Source organism: Podarcis erhardii (genome assembly GCF_964252035.2).
Source record: "Podarcis erhardii genome assembly, chromosome: 17".
NCBI lineage: Eukaryota > Metazoa > Chordata > Lepidosauria > Squamata > Lacertidae > Podarcis > Podarcis erhardii.
In genome coordinates, this window is record NC_138515.1 from 9,189,079 (window position 1) to 9,203,734 (window position 14,656).

The following is a 14,656-nucleotide window of genomic DNA, read 5'->3' on the forward strand; positions in this document are numbered from 1 at the left end:
CCCTCCCAACAGAAATCCTGAATATGCCCATGGATGATGTTGATGAAAGGCTCACTTGGTGCCTTCAATATACGTATATCTTTAGGCGCCAGGTGAAAACGTTTCTCTTCAACCAGGCTGATTAACATTCTATGGCTTTTTATTTTATTTTTTATATCATTTTTATTAACATTTCTGTTTTACAATTTAAAGTACTCATTTTTACATCTTTCAGATATCAACGACTTCCCTTCTTCTCTTTCCATGGTTCATTTTACATATCATAGATCCCTGCATATTTTACAGAAACTATACCATTCAGTATTCCATTATTACATCCATCAAAACTTATTTACACTGTTGAATTTATCTTAATGCTGCTGCCAGCGTTTTCAGCTGTACACCGTTATTTCCCATATATTCAATAAACGTTTTCCAATCTTCTCTAAACGTATGTTCTTCTTGTTCTCTTATTCTATATGTTAAGTCTGTGAGTTGTACATATTCTGTCAACTTAAGTTGTTCTTCTTTGGTTGGGACCTTGCTCGTTTTCAATTTTTGTGCTAACGAAACATGGGCTGCAGTACAGTTGTACCTTGGAAGTTGAATGGAATCCATTCTGGAACTCTGTTCGACTTCCAAAATGTTCGGAAACCAAAGTGCAGCTTCTGATTGGCTGCAGGAAGCTCCTGCAGCCAATCAGAAGCCACGGAAGCCCCATTGGACGTTTGGTTTCCAAAAGTAGTTCACAAACCAGAACAGTCACTTCTGGGTTCGCGGCGTTCAGGAGCCAAAACGTTTGAGAACTAAGCTGTTAGGAAACCAAGATATGACTGTAGTAGCATTTTAAAATGTGCTTGTGGGGTTTTTTTTAGTTTTTGTTTTATTATGCACTTAGTATTCTCATTTTGTATTTTTCTGTTGTGAATCACCCTGTGCTATCCAGATGAAGGGGGATGAAGGGTAGTATACAAATTGAATAAGGAAGAAGAGGAGGAAGAAGAAGAAGAAGAAGAAGAAGAAGAAGAAGAGAGTGATCCACATAAAAACAGTGTTCCCCAACAATACAAATCCATCGGGAAGTATCTCTGACTCCTCTTCCTTTTCACTTCTCAATGTATCTGTACCCAGGAGTGCTTCAGTCGAGGAAAAACATTTTTTAAATAAATAAATAGTTTTATGATTGAACAAATTGCTTGGGATACCTTTAGGTATTTAAAAAGATAATAATATAATAAATGCTAATCATAGTGCTGATGTTCTCCCCACCCCTTAGCTGTAAGCTGGATTCTGTGTGTTGCTGGTGGCAATGCCCAGAGAAGCTGCTGTGACTGGGGTGGGTGAATGTGGGAGAAGCAGCCGGCCGCCTGGAATTCTACAGCTGACGAGGCAGCTCATGGCAGGCCTTCCATTGTGCTTTGGCGACAGCGATGACTGCATGGGAGTGATATTTCAGTGGAGGCAGCAATGCCCTTCACACAATGCCAGGCTTTATGAAGCCGGGAGAACTCTGTGTGTATGTGTGCGAGCTAGACTTAGGATTAATCCCAGCTGGAATGTGCACAACTCCTCCACTGCAGGCAATGTCAGTAACGCTATGTCTGAGCCACAAGAAGACCCTGTAGAAGGCCAGAAAAGCTGGACAAAGGACCTCTGAAGCCTGGAGGGAGGAATACTGTCTTAAAAAGCTCCTTGCATGCTTTCAGGTTGGATATGAATGAATGAATGAATGAATGAATGAATGAATGTCAAACACAGCTAAAGATGCTGTGTTCTGTCTGTGGGTCCTGGTACTTTATGTGCCATTGTTGTACTATGATGGTTATGCTCTACCCGCACAGCTGGAAACAGCAATGCTGTCAAACACAAGTTGCTGGAAACCTCAGCAGGGGGGAGGGCTCTTATATGTTTCTGAGCACAATTCAAAGTGTTGGTGCTGACCTTTAGAGCCCTAAATGGCCTCGGTCCAGTATACCTGAAGGAGCATCTCCACCCCCATTGTTCTGCCTGGATACTGAGGTCCAGCACCGAGGGCCTTCTGGCAGTTCCCTCACTGCGAGAAGCCAAGTTACAGAGAACCAGGCAAAGGGCCTTCTCCGTATTGGCACCCGCCCTGTGGAACACCCTCCCACCAGATGTCAAAGAGAAGAACAATGACCAGACTTTTAGAAGACATCTGAAGGCAGCCCTGTTTAGGGAAGCTTTTAATGTTTAACAGACCACTGTATTTTAATACTTTGTTGGAAGCCGCCCAGAGTGGCTAGGTATAAATAAATTATTATTATTATTATTATTATTATTATTATTATTATTATTATTATTATTATTATTATTTTATTTTCATGTTCTCCTCACTGGTTTCCCACAGGCCAGCCACTGGGAGAAGAGGATGCAGGACTAGACGGACGCCCTTGGCCTGACCCAGCAGGCTTTTCTTATGTTCTTAACCTGTGCTTTCTCCTCCCCCCAGCCCTTTTCAATTCCTCCCACCTTCTGGAGCAGACAGGATTCTTGTACTTCTCTGGAGACTTGCTGGGGGGTGGACAAGGGGAGCAGGTGAAGAGCAGATCCAGGGGAAACACAACTTTATTTATTGTTTTATTGATTTATTTATTGGATTTATATACCGCCCTATACCCGGGGGTCTCAGGGCAGTTCACAGAATAAAATCAAGTATAAAACCACAAAATACATAATAATAATAATAATAATAATAATAATAATAATAATAATAATAATACCCCAATAGTCCCCCCCAAAACCCCCCACATTTTAAAAGGGCATAGGATGTAAATCAGATCAACCAAATGCCTGGCTAAAAAGGAACATTTTTGCCTGGGACTTAAAGGAGTATAATGAAGGTGCCAGGTGAACTTCCCTGGGGAGAGCATTCCGCAGATGGGGAGCCACTGCAGAGAAGGCCCTTTCTCATGTTGCCACCCTCTGCACCTTTCAAGGAGGAGGCACACAAAGGAGGGCCTCAGAAGATGATCTCAGGGTCCGGATAGGTTCACATGGAAAGAGGCGGTCCTTGAGGTACTGGATTCCTGAGCATAGCTGTCAACTGTCCCTTATTTGACGGGAGACTCCCTTATCCCAGTGTCTCGCTGCTGTCCCTTATTGATGATGTCCCTTAAATTTCCCGGGTTTCATGCTCGCCCGGCTCAGGAGGGAAGCAGCGGCTCGGGATCCTCCACCACATGCGAGAGACCGCACTGGCGCCATTGTCCTGGTGCGAGGAGTTCCATTGGCCCTTCCCTGCCCGAGAGAGAGGGGGGAGGGAGAGAGACTCTTGCCCACGATGCCCACGAGCCCGGAGGCGGCAGCGGTGGTGGCAGCTGAGGAGGCAGCCTGAGGGAGGAGGAAGAGCAGGGGATGGGGAGGGACGCAGAAGGGCGGCACTTCAGTGGCTGCCACAACCACCTCATGCTGGATTGACAGCATCTGTCAATCCTGCCAATGTATGTAACTCTTTACAATAGCAAAATCCCTTATTTTGGCTGCTGATCCCTTATTTTTGAGGCTGCTGGTCCCTTATTTTCAAATCTGTAAGTTGACAGCTATGTTCCTGTGTCCTTCCTTCCTTTGTTCTCTATCACACACTGCTAAAGTGGCAGGGCAGTTTTCCTGTTTGCACCTGATAAGCCTATTATGGAAGATCAGGTTGTGCGTGTTTGTGTTTTTAACCCTTACATGGCAAGTTGCACCTGCCAAATAAGCTTGCCAACCTTTACAGCCAGTCCCCACCAGCTGGCTCCTGTGCCTTTTAACAACAGCTTGATTGCCAGATGTTGGCGAATGCTCCTTCTCCATGCTATGAAAAAGCTTCATGTATTAACTTATGCAGAAAAGCTGCTGTCCAGCACATTTCTCTCCCCTACCCCCATCCCCCTTGGTTGACAAGCACCAACTATATGCCCCATGTACCTTCTTCTGTACAGATTCAGAAAGAGCCCTGTCCTCACACAGCACCTAGTCACCTTAGATTACACAGTACAGCGGTACCTCAGGTTAAGTACTTAATTCGTTCCGGAGGTCTATTCTTAACCTGAAACTGTTCTTAACCTGAAGCACCACTTTAGCTAATGGGGCCTCCCGCTGCTGCCGGAGCACGATTTCTGTTCTCATCCTGAAGCAAAGTTCTTAACCCGAGGTACTATTTCTGGGTTAGCGGAGTCTGTAACCTGAAGCGTATGTAACCCGAGGTACCACTGTATGAGTAAGATCCAGTGGCTGGCTACCAGTTTGCAGGCACAGTCGCAGAAGAGAAGAAATCTGTTTTTGTTGCTACAGCCCAGACTCTGGGTATAACCAAAATCAGAATTTGGACTGACTTGTAAAACCATGAAAACCACACATACTGGGAGCAAGTCCATGGTAGCTAGTTAACTCAGGCCAAAGCTGCTACAAATGGCCCTGCCAGGTTTAGGGTAAAATATCAACAGGAAGACTTTGAGCCTCTCGTGTAGGATTGCCAGCTTGACATTCAGAAATCTATAGATCAAACTTTGCACAGCAGGGGCTTGTTAAAACATTGACAGTTAAAGTCTTAATAATAATAATAATAATAATAATAATAATAATAATAATTTATACCCGCTCACCTGGCTGGGTTTCCCTAGCTACTCTGGGTGGCTTCCAACAAAATATTAAAATACAATGGTCTGTTAAATAGCTGTTGTTTGGTTGATTTAGGAGTTTGGGCTTGGAGTTACTGTCTGCTGCTTTCAGAATCACAGACTTGTAGAGCTGAACGGGACCATGAGGTTCTTGTAGTCCAACCCCCTACAATGCAGGCATCTTTCGCCCAGTGTGGGGCTCAAACCCACAACCCCGAGATTAAGAGTCTGCAGCTCTACCTACTGAGCTGTCTCTCAGCTTTGTTTTATCATTTTGCCTTGTTGCGCTGAAAAAACGAATGCTGCTTTGGATGTTTGAAAAGCCACTTAATAAATATTTTACTTTTCCAAAAAGAGAGAGCTCAATGGAATCTCCCAGTCCAAAGGCAATGGGCCTTTGAATACCAGCTGCTGGCATGCAGACAGTGAAGGAGTGTTTGGGGGGTTTTTTGCCTTCATGCACTGCTTAGGAGCCGCTTCTTCGAAGCATCTGGTAGGCTGCAGTTGGAAGCAGACCTTGGTTTGCTCCAGCAGGGCTCTTTTCTATGTAGCCCTAACAGCCAGAGTCTCAATTAAGTATATAAGAACATAAGAAGATCAGGCCAGTGGCCCATCTAGTCCAACATCCTGTTCTCACAGTGGCTGACCAGATGCCTGTGGGAAATGAAATAAAAAAAATGTTGTTGTTTAGTTGTTTAGTCGTGTCCACCTCTTCGTGACCCCATGGACCAGAGCACGCCAGGCACTCCTGTCTTCCACTGCCTCCCACAGTTTGGTCAAACTCATGCTGGTAGCTTCAAGAACACTATCCAATCATCTCGTCCTCTGTTGTCCCCTTCTCCTTGCGCCCTCCATCTTTCCCAACATCAGGGTCTTTTCCAAGGAGTCTTCTCATCTCATGAGGTGGCCAAAGTATTGGAGCCTCAGCTTCAGAATCTGTCCTTCCAGTGAGCACTCAGAGCTGATTTCTTCAGAATGGAGAGGTTTGATCTTCTTGCAGTCCATGAGACTCTCAAGAGTCTCCTCCAGCATCATAATTCAAAAGCATCAATTCTTCGGCGATCAGCCTTCTTTAGGTCTTATATATAAAATAAATGTTCATAAATGTACCAAGCAAACACGTACATAAATATATAAACCACATGTCTGAAGCAGCACCGGAAAATAGCCCTGAAAACCATTTTGACCCCCAAACTGACCAGATGATTTCTCTGCAAGGTCAAGGAAAATGGAAAAGCCTCCCCATTGCCTTTTCATTCACAAATCCTGTCTTAAGGCTATGTCTGTGTATGAGTAGGATGAGGCTGTGACCTGGCTCAGGAACTAAGTATTTATCATTACCAAAGACTGGCCAGGCTCCCCAGGGTATCCAGTCAAGTCAGCATTAACAGGTAACCTGCCAGACAGGAGGTAAACAACACACTCAGATTTCTGTTGTAGACCGCCCTTTCTGTGATTTAGGTATGATGTGTCTTGGGGGTGGTCTTGAGCTACACCCCTTCTGTGATGTATGTATGATATGTCTGGGGGTGGTCTTGGACTCCAGGGCAGGCAATTTAAAATGTCTATTTAAGGGCAGGCACACCATGGTTCTGGGTTCCTCCTCCTTCTCCTGCGTGTGAGGGGAGAACCCTGTTGCAACAGTTCAATAAAGATCAGCCTTACTAGCCGCTTGCTTCTCAATATTCTCTGGTTGGCCTCTGTTATTTTCTCCGAGCAATGGAGAACCTGCAAAGGACTCTATAAGGGCTCTTGTGTTCCCCATAAGGGAATAAGGGCAGGTTTTCATTTATTACAGAAACCAGGGAGCAGGATTTGAGCACAAGAACAACGCACACCCCACCTGGGATTTTCAGCAACTAGTATTCAGAAGCTTTGCTGCCTCCAGCTGTAGAAGCGGAGCAGAGCCACCAATAGCCCTCTCATCCATGAAGCTGTCTAGTCCTTTTTTTAAAAGCCAGCCTAGCTGGTGGCCATGACTGCCTCTTGTGGGAGAGAGTAAGTAAACGTAAAGGGACCCCTGACCATTAGGTCCAGTCGTGACCGACTCTGGGGTTGCGGCGCTCAGCTCGCTTTATTGGCTGAGGGAGCCGGCGTACAGCTTCCGGGTCATGTGGCCAGCATGACTAAGCCGCTTCTGGTGAACCAGAGCAGCGCACGGAAATGTTGTTTACCTTCCTGCCGGAGTGGTACCTATTTATCTACTTGTACTTTGACGTGCTTTTGAATTGCTAGGTTGGCAGGAGCAGAGACCGAGCAATGGGAGCTCACCCCGTCGCAGGGATTCGAACCGCCAACCTTCTGATCGGCAAGTCCTAGGCTCTGTGGTTTAACCCACAGCTCCACCCGTGTCCCGTAGGAGAGAGTACCATAGTTTAACTATGGCTGCATGAAGAACTAAGCACAAGTCTCCACTGTGACTCAGTATCAAGCTATGATTTACTGTACTCTAATGTTTTCTCCATATTTGGGAGCCAAGCGAGCAAGTGGGGGGCGGGGGGCAGAAGAAGCTGTTCTCAATTCCTTCCCCTTGATAAGCAGAACACAAAATGTATTCTCTTTTTAAATACAATTATCATAATTCAGTTTCGTAAGCTTACAGAAGCAGGGAACTAATCATATTTCAAAGATAGCGCGCAGTTTTCTAGCAATACGTTGCAGAGCAGAGACAGGTCAATATAAGAAGGGAACATCTAGTTCTCCTTAACAGTGTTGCCAAATGGAATGACGGAACTGCCTGCTTTTGGCCTTCTAATGGTTTCTCCAAAAGCACTTGCCATCATCTTGTTACAGCTTGTGGGTTAAACCATGCTCCAGTCTCCCAGAATGAAAATCAATCTAGATATTGTTCTGGAGTGTGCGTGCAGGCAGGGACGCGGACTTATAAAAAATATTGGGGGGGCCCGGGAAAGCTCATGAATAATAAATAAGCTCATGAATATGCAAATAAAGTGGCGCCGCCTCCTCGTGAGCGAATAGGGGAGAGCGTGCTGCGCCTATTAATCAGCTCCAAAGGAAATTGGGTGGAGCTTTTGCTCGGGAGGGAGGGCAGGAGGCATGCAGCCCGCCCCTCCCTGTGCATTTTGGGCTGGGGGAGGGGCGGCGATGGCGCTCTGCTGGAGGGGCGCCGGAGATTATTGGGGGGGCGGAGCCCCCCCAAACGAATTTTTGAGGGGGCTCGGGCCCCCTCAAGCCCCATGGAGTCGGCGCCTATGCGTGCAGGTGTTTTGCCTGTTATTGTGTGTATCTGGGCATCATTGGTCCGTCTTCTGTGAAATGGATATTTAATTGTGTCCAGAACTGTTTCTTAGATTTCCTAATGTACCCCTAGGCCCTGAAGAATGATTAGGGATTCCTCCTATTCCTATACAGTGGTACCTCGGGTTAAGAACTTAATTCGTTCTGGAGGTCCGTTCTTAATCTGAAACTGTTCTTAACCTGAGGCACCACTTTAGCTAATGGGGCCTCCTGCTGCCGCCACACCACCGGAGCACGATTTCTGTTCTCATCCTGAAGCAAAGGTCTTAACCTGAAGCACTATTTCTGGTTTGCGGAGTCTGTAACCTGAAGCGTATGTAACCTGAAGCGTATGTAACCCGAGGTACCACTGTACATGTCAAAAGCACATAACCTTTTTTTAAAAAATGCTTATTTCCTATGCCTACCATACTACCACAGTGGGTGGTGCTGTGGGCTAAACAACAGAGCCTAGCGCTTGCCAATCAGAAGGTCAGCGGTTCAAATCCCTGTGATGGGGTGAGCTCCCGTTGCTCGGTCCCTGCTCCTGCCAACCTAGCAGTTCGAAAGCATGTCAAAGTGCAAGTAGATAAATAGGTACGCTCCGGCGGGAAGGTAAATGGCGTTTCCGTGCGCTGCTCTGGTTCGCCAGAAGTGGCTTAGTCATGCTAGCCACATGACCCGGAAGCTGTACACCGGCTCCCTCAGCCAATAAAGCGAAATGAGTGCTGTAACCCCAGAGTCGGCCACGACTGGACCTAATGGTCAGGGGTCCCTTTACCTTTACCTTTACCACACTACCTTAGTGATATTGAAGAATACACTTGCAGCAAATCCTCTGTTGTTTTTTCCAGTTTAACTTTAAATGTTCAAGCGTGGGACACCATACTCAATCTTGCTTCCCACCCCAACTTCTGCCAGCATACATAATAGTGTACACACCAGGCCTAGGTCTCTGGGGAGGAAAGGCAGTGTAGCTATTATTCACCTTTGTTCCAAACACACTTCTGTCTGGAAATGCTCTAGCTTACAACCACCAAGTTCCAGAAGTGAATTGTCAGAACAGAACTACAAATAGATTAAAAAAAGGAATTACTTGTCTGGATGGTTCAAACAATTGTTGCCATGCTGATCATTGAAAAGAAGAGCAGCAAAACAGAATAAAGGAGTGTCTTATAACAACCAGCATGTGTCTGTTTAAAATATGTGAACTATTAGATTGCACAGGACTCCTTCTGAAGGCAGACTGGAAAGACATACTTTACTCTTATAGTTTTAATTTCCACACACACACACACCAGTAATCCTTTGTCTCTGGTGGATTACCATGTTCTGAGTTGTCCCGTGAGCAAAAACAAAACATATGTGATCACTCAAATGCAGAGTCTGCTGTAGCCACTGTCTCTTGGTTACCTGGTTGAACTTTCTGGTCTTCAGAAATCATCAAAGGAGCATAAAAGGAACATCAAGCCTATTTTGAAGTGCAATCTTTTCCATGCCTGCTTGCAAGTAAGTTCCACTGGTTTGCTCTCAGTAAGTGTTTATAAGATTGCAGCTTAAGTACCGGTATATATATATTTTGCTCTGAACATGATTAAGCATGTGAGATTTAAAAGCTTGCTTTTCTCATTTTAATTGCATTATTATATGGATTAAAAGAAGATCAAATTGTGCTTACTCTGTGTGTTTCATGTGTCCCAAGACACAAATATCATTAACATTTCAGGCACATGTCATATGCTGCATTAACCAGCAGAGGGTTGCACAATGCTTTGAACATCTGTTCAGCTGACTGGACATTTCTCCATATTACATTAACATGATGTTTTGGAATTTCCTGCATCATTAATGGATTTGCAATGGCTAGAAAGTACATTCAAATTAGAAATGGTTTGCTTCTCATTAACACTGATGCATATTGTATGTTGTTTATTTATTATAGCATAGGTTTAGAAGCTATTGCACAGGTTTCTTTTTAACAAAAGGATCGGCGGACATTGTTTTGGTAGGAAGAGCTGTCTTCACATTGGGATAACAGATTACAGAAGGAATAACAATGGGGTGCAACATTCTATATATTACCATAAGCAAAAAAATGAAATAAAAATCAGTTTGATCCAGGACCAGAATCTTCTTTCAATGGCAGTGCTCTGCCAGGGGTCTTGGGAAGTAGTAACCAGTGCCTCTGAGAAAGTGCAGAGGGATGAATTAATTTGCTCTCAACAACTTTAAATAACTCAGCATCTGGATAATGAATCATGGAATGCTGAGATCCTTCCTTCATTCAGCCCAGCCACTGAGGTCTAGCTCCAGTTCCCTCAATGCGAGAAGTGAGGTTACAGGGAACCAGGCAGAGGGCCTTCTCGGTAGTGGCGCCCGCCCTATGGAATGCCCTCCCATCAGATGTCAAGGAAATAAACAACTATCTGACTTTTAGAAGACACCTAAAGGCAGCCCCATATCAGGAAGTTTTTTTATGTTTGATGTTTTGTCATGTTTTTAATATTCTATTCTATTCTGTTGGGAGCCACCCAGAATGGCTGGGGAAACCCAGCCAGATGGGTGGGGTATAAAGAATAAATTATTATTATTATTATTATTATTATTATTATTATTATTATTATTATTATCACCACCACCACCATCATCATCATCATCATCATCATCATTCCTGGACTGTAAATAATATTAAATAGTTCAGGAAGAAGATCAATGTGGGTGGAAGCAGACATGGTTGAACAACAATCCAGTTAAGAGCCATCCAGTTTCTTAAGCCAGGGACATCACAGTCTCCCGTTACTAAAAGTTAGTTTCGGTTGCTACATGTTGTGCAGGCAGAGGTATTCATTTCCTCTCATCAGTACATTTTCTTTCCATTTCCCCCAGCAAAATAGTGCTATTTTTCTAAAGAAAACAAAAAAGGCTCCCCTTGGATCAGAAACTTGACTGGGATAATTAAGAGATGCAGTTAATAAAACTATTGATCACCCATTCCCCCACCTCCATGCTTATTAAAGGTAAAGGTAAAGGGACCCCAGACCGTTAGGTCCAGTCGTGGACGACTCTGGGGTTGCGGCCTGCGCTCATCTTGCTTTATTGGTGATGGAAACGCCATTTACCTTCCCACCGGAGCGGTGCCTATTTATCTACTTGCACTTTAACGTGCTTTTGAATTGCTAGGTTGGCAGGAGCAGGGACCGAGCAATGGAAGCTCACCCCGCCACCGACCTTCTGATCGGCATGCCCTAGGCTGTGTGGTTTAGACCATAGTGCCACCCGCATCCCATGCTTATTGGAAAGCAATAAAACAGGCTGTGTGAACCTACAAGGGGGAAACTTTTAATTAGCATTGGAAATGGCCTTTCCTGGGTGGGATTGATTTGTGAATTCACATTGTAAGAGAATCTTAGCTGTGGAGAAGGATGTTGCTAGTGTGTCACCTCAGTGATAATTCTGCTTCTGGTTTCTTGCAGAAAATCAGTTCTACCCCAGTGTTAAAGGGCTCTAATGTGGAAGCAACATGAGGATAGTACTACATGTTTGTTGTGCTCTTTGTTTTTTAAAAGCCAGGTGGGTGCAGTCTGCAGAGAAGAAGCTGAGGGGGAAGGAGCAGGGCTGTTGCAATGTTTTCTGTTAAGCAACAGTACAAAGGATTCCTGCTGGGGAAAATTTGGAGGGGCTGGAGGAGAAATGCACATAGCAGGGGCAGGGGTCAAACCTTCTCCTTTCCACCACACTGACTAAATCTCCTGCTGCTGTGGGTTTCCCAGACACACAACTGCCACTGCCTATGACACTTCCATCTAAGCAAGAGTAGAAAGCAAAGTGTGTAGAAAATATGATTGTCAGAAAGTACATTGGTATTGCCCTCCTCCTTTTCAGTGCAGGACCCAAGTAAGTATTCTATCCTCCTGCCTTCCTTTGCCTGGTAATGTTGCACAGTCTGCTGTTCACCACAAAGAAGCTATGCACTCAGAGGTTTCCCAGCCAGAAACACTAATTTGATTGCAAAGTTGTTATTCAGTTGGTGGGCAGGAGTACGGTCACCAATTCTTGAAATACAGCTGAGCGGGTTCTGGGGCAATGCCCCCTAGGTCTTTTGACAGAGCCAACTTTGAGTTGGGAGGTGGAACTCAATTGGCTTTTGTGGGGAGGCAGGTCCTCATTCTTGCAATTTCTGGAGGCAAAGCCAAGCAGCAAAGATGTATACTCAGAGGACACATCTTTTAAAATTTGCTGGGGAATGGGCATGGAGGAGCCTTGCTTTTCTGGTAGCTAGCCTGAAAGCAAAGAACAAACCAAAAACAAACAAATAACTCACAGATTTTATTTTCTTTTCTTTTCTTTTCTTTTCTTTTCTTTTCTTTTCTTTTCTTTTCTTTTCTTTTCTTTTCTTTTCTTTTCTTTTCTTTGCCTCAGTCTGTATAGGCAACCAAAAAGGGATGGCCAAGTTGCTGAACTGAGAATTCTTTCCTTCGGGACTCGAGTGGCCTTGGGCTGTATTTCCCTGAGCAATTACAAGTTCATTGCTGCTGGGTGTGATTTCCTTTGGATGACAGAGCACATTAGTTCCTGCAATAATCCTGAGAGGGTATAGGCCAGAATGATCTCAGCTTTTGCTTTAATTTGTTTCAGCAACTGAGGTTTAAACTGTAAAATGCATCCCTGTTTGCTTGCATTACTATGGAAAAAGAACTTGTGCGTATTCACCACTACATGCCTGTCCTTGGATTACGTAATGGTCTCAGCATACATGAGTACCTGTCTTCCTGTATCATAAAGGTAAAGGAACCCCTGACCATTAGGTCCAGTCGCAGACAACTCTGGGGTTGCGGTGCTCATCTTGTTTTATTGGCCGTTGCAGGAATTCGAACCGCCGACCTTCTGAGCAAGCCCTAGGCTCTGTGGTTTAACCCACAGCGCCACCCGCGTCCTGTATCATAGATCAGACATAAATTAGAGGGGTAGGTGAGCAGCATGAACAAGCTGCTTTTGTGGGCTGTGGGGGCTGGCATGTTCAAGTTAAACATTTATGGCAGCCTTAACTTCAAAGTGTATATTTCCCTACCTGTTCTAGAAAATACGAACTTTTTCACATTAAGAAACCTGTGTTCTGCAAATGAGTTGAGGACTGTGAATACTTCGTTCTCATATACAGCTGTTTTCAGAATGTTAAGCTCAGAAGAAACAAAGGAAAGAGAGGAAATTCTGTCTGTTAAACAATTCTGTTCTAGCAATGGATATACATTTTGATCCTTAGGAGAGCATATTCCTAAATGGTCTCAGCACATTCTATGAAAGGCAAAAGCTCACACCGCAGCAGAGTCAACGCCCATTTAAATTGTCAGGGAGGAACGACCCTGTTGCCAGCCTCTGAGAGTCATTCCTGGATCTGGAGGATGAAATTATAGGTTGTTTGTCTGCAGTAATATGGTGCTGTGGTTGAGTTTCCTTGTCCTTAACAGCCTCGGAGTGCAAGACAAACATCCAAGAGATTTTAAAACAGCTCTCAGTTTCTATCTTGTGGAGCTGTTACATCTTGTGTTCTGAAAATCAGATACTTTTAAAAATGTCACTCTTTTCCCTCAAATTTCCAGGGAAGGCCAATGGGCTGCATGATCCCCAGTCACTTATATCAAGAAGAGCTTTTGTTCGGGGCAAGGGAACCTGCCATACATATATTGTGAGGAGGAAGTACATTTGGCTAATCGTGCCACAACTGTGCTGGCTGCCAGCAGAGCTAGCCCAAAATATGTTGCTGCCTGAGACAGAGCTTTAAATTCTCTCTCTCTCTCTCCCCACCTGCCCCAGGTCAAAGTATGTCGTACCCAAGGCTGGTTAAGGTATTTTGGCACTTGAGGCAGAAGATGCCCAAGTGCCTCTGTTCTTTTCTGGTAATAAAATTGCCTCCCTCTTCCTGGAAGTGTGGGCTCCCCTTGGCATTTGTGGCTTGAGGACATAGCCTCACTGTAACTAATGGTATGGCCACCCCTGGTTGTAGACCTGGCAGCTAGTGCAGCCTCACACATTCTAAATAGTTACTTAAATAATATTTGTACTGGAGCAAAAAGGGCCATATTAGTCACCTAGACCAAACAGGCAACGGCATCAACTGAGGAGAGTTGCCCCCAGGAAAGCAGACTTTGAGGGAGGAGGCCTGCTAAGTAACCAACTCTTAAAGTTAGGGGTGCCAACTTGAATAAAAAAAGGGGGCATGTAAGTACTGCCCCACATAAACGATCACATAATGTACACACCATTTGAATGGCAATGGCCATCAAAACTTTGGAGGGCAGCCCCCTCAAATATTTTATTGGGGGGGGCTGAAGACCCCTCGTCCCCTAGGAGTTGCCTCTTATGCTTACAGCGTGATTGAAAAAAGGGGGTTGCTTTCTGAAAGGCTGTTTGGAAAATAAGAAGAAAAAAAGCTCTGTTCAGCTAGGTGTAAGAGTTCCCCAACATTTCCAAAAGCTTCAGTACAACTCTTGTTTGGGATTTTGGTCGTGGGAATAGGTGTGCTTGTGTCCCGCCTCGCAAAGCCTACGAAGTCGAGATCCTAAGTTATGGCATGTCCTCTGGTGCCCCAGTTTTGGGGGTTCAGTTTCCCCGAGGCCATGCTGGGGCTTTCTCTGACGCAGAAGCCCATCCTTCAGTGGCCCACATACAGCCTTGAGTATTGCATCTATTTCTTGTTCTCACTGTAAAAAAAAAACATGTTCATGGAAGACAATCTGACTCGGCTATGTTGTTGTTGTTTAGTCATGTCCGACTCTTCATGACCCCATGGACCAGAGCACGCCAGGCACTCCTGTCTTCCACTG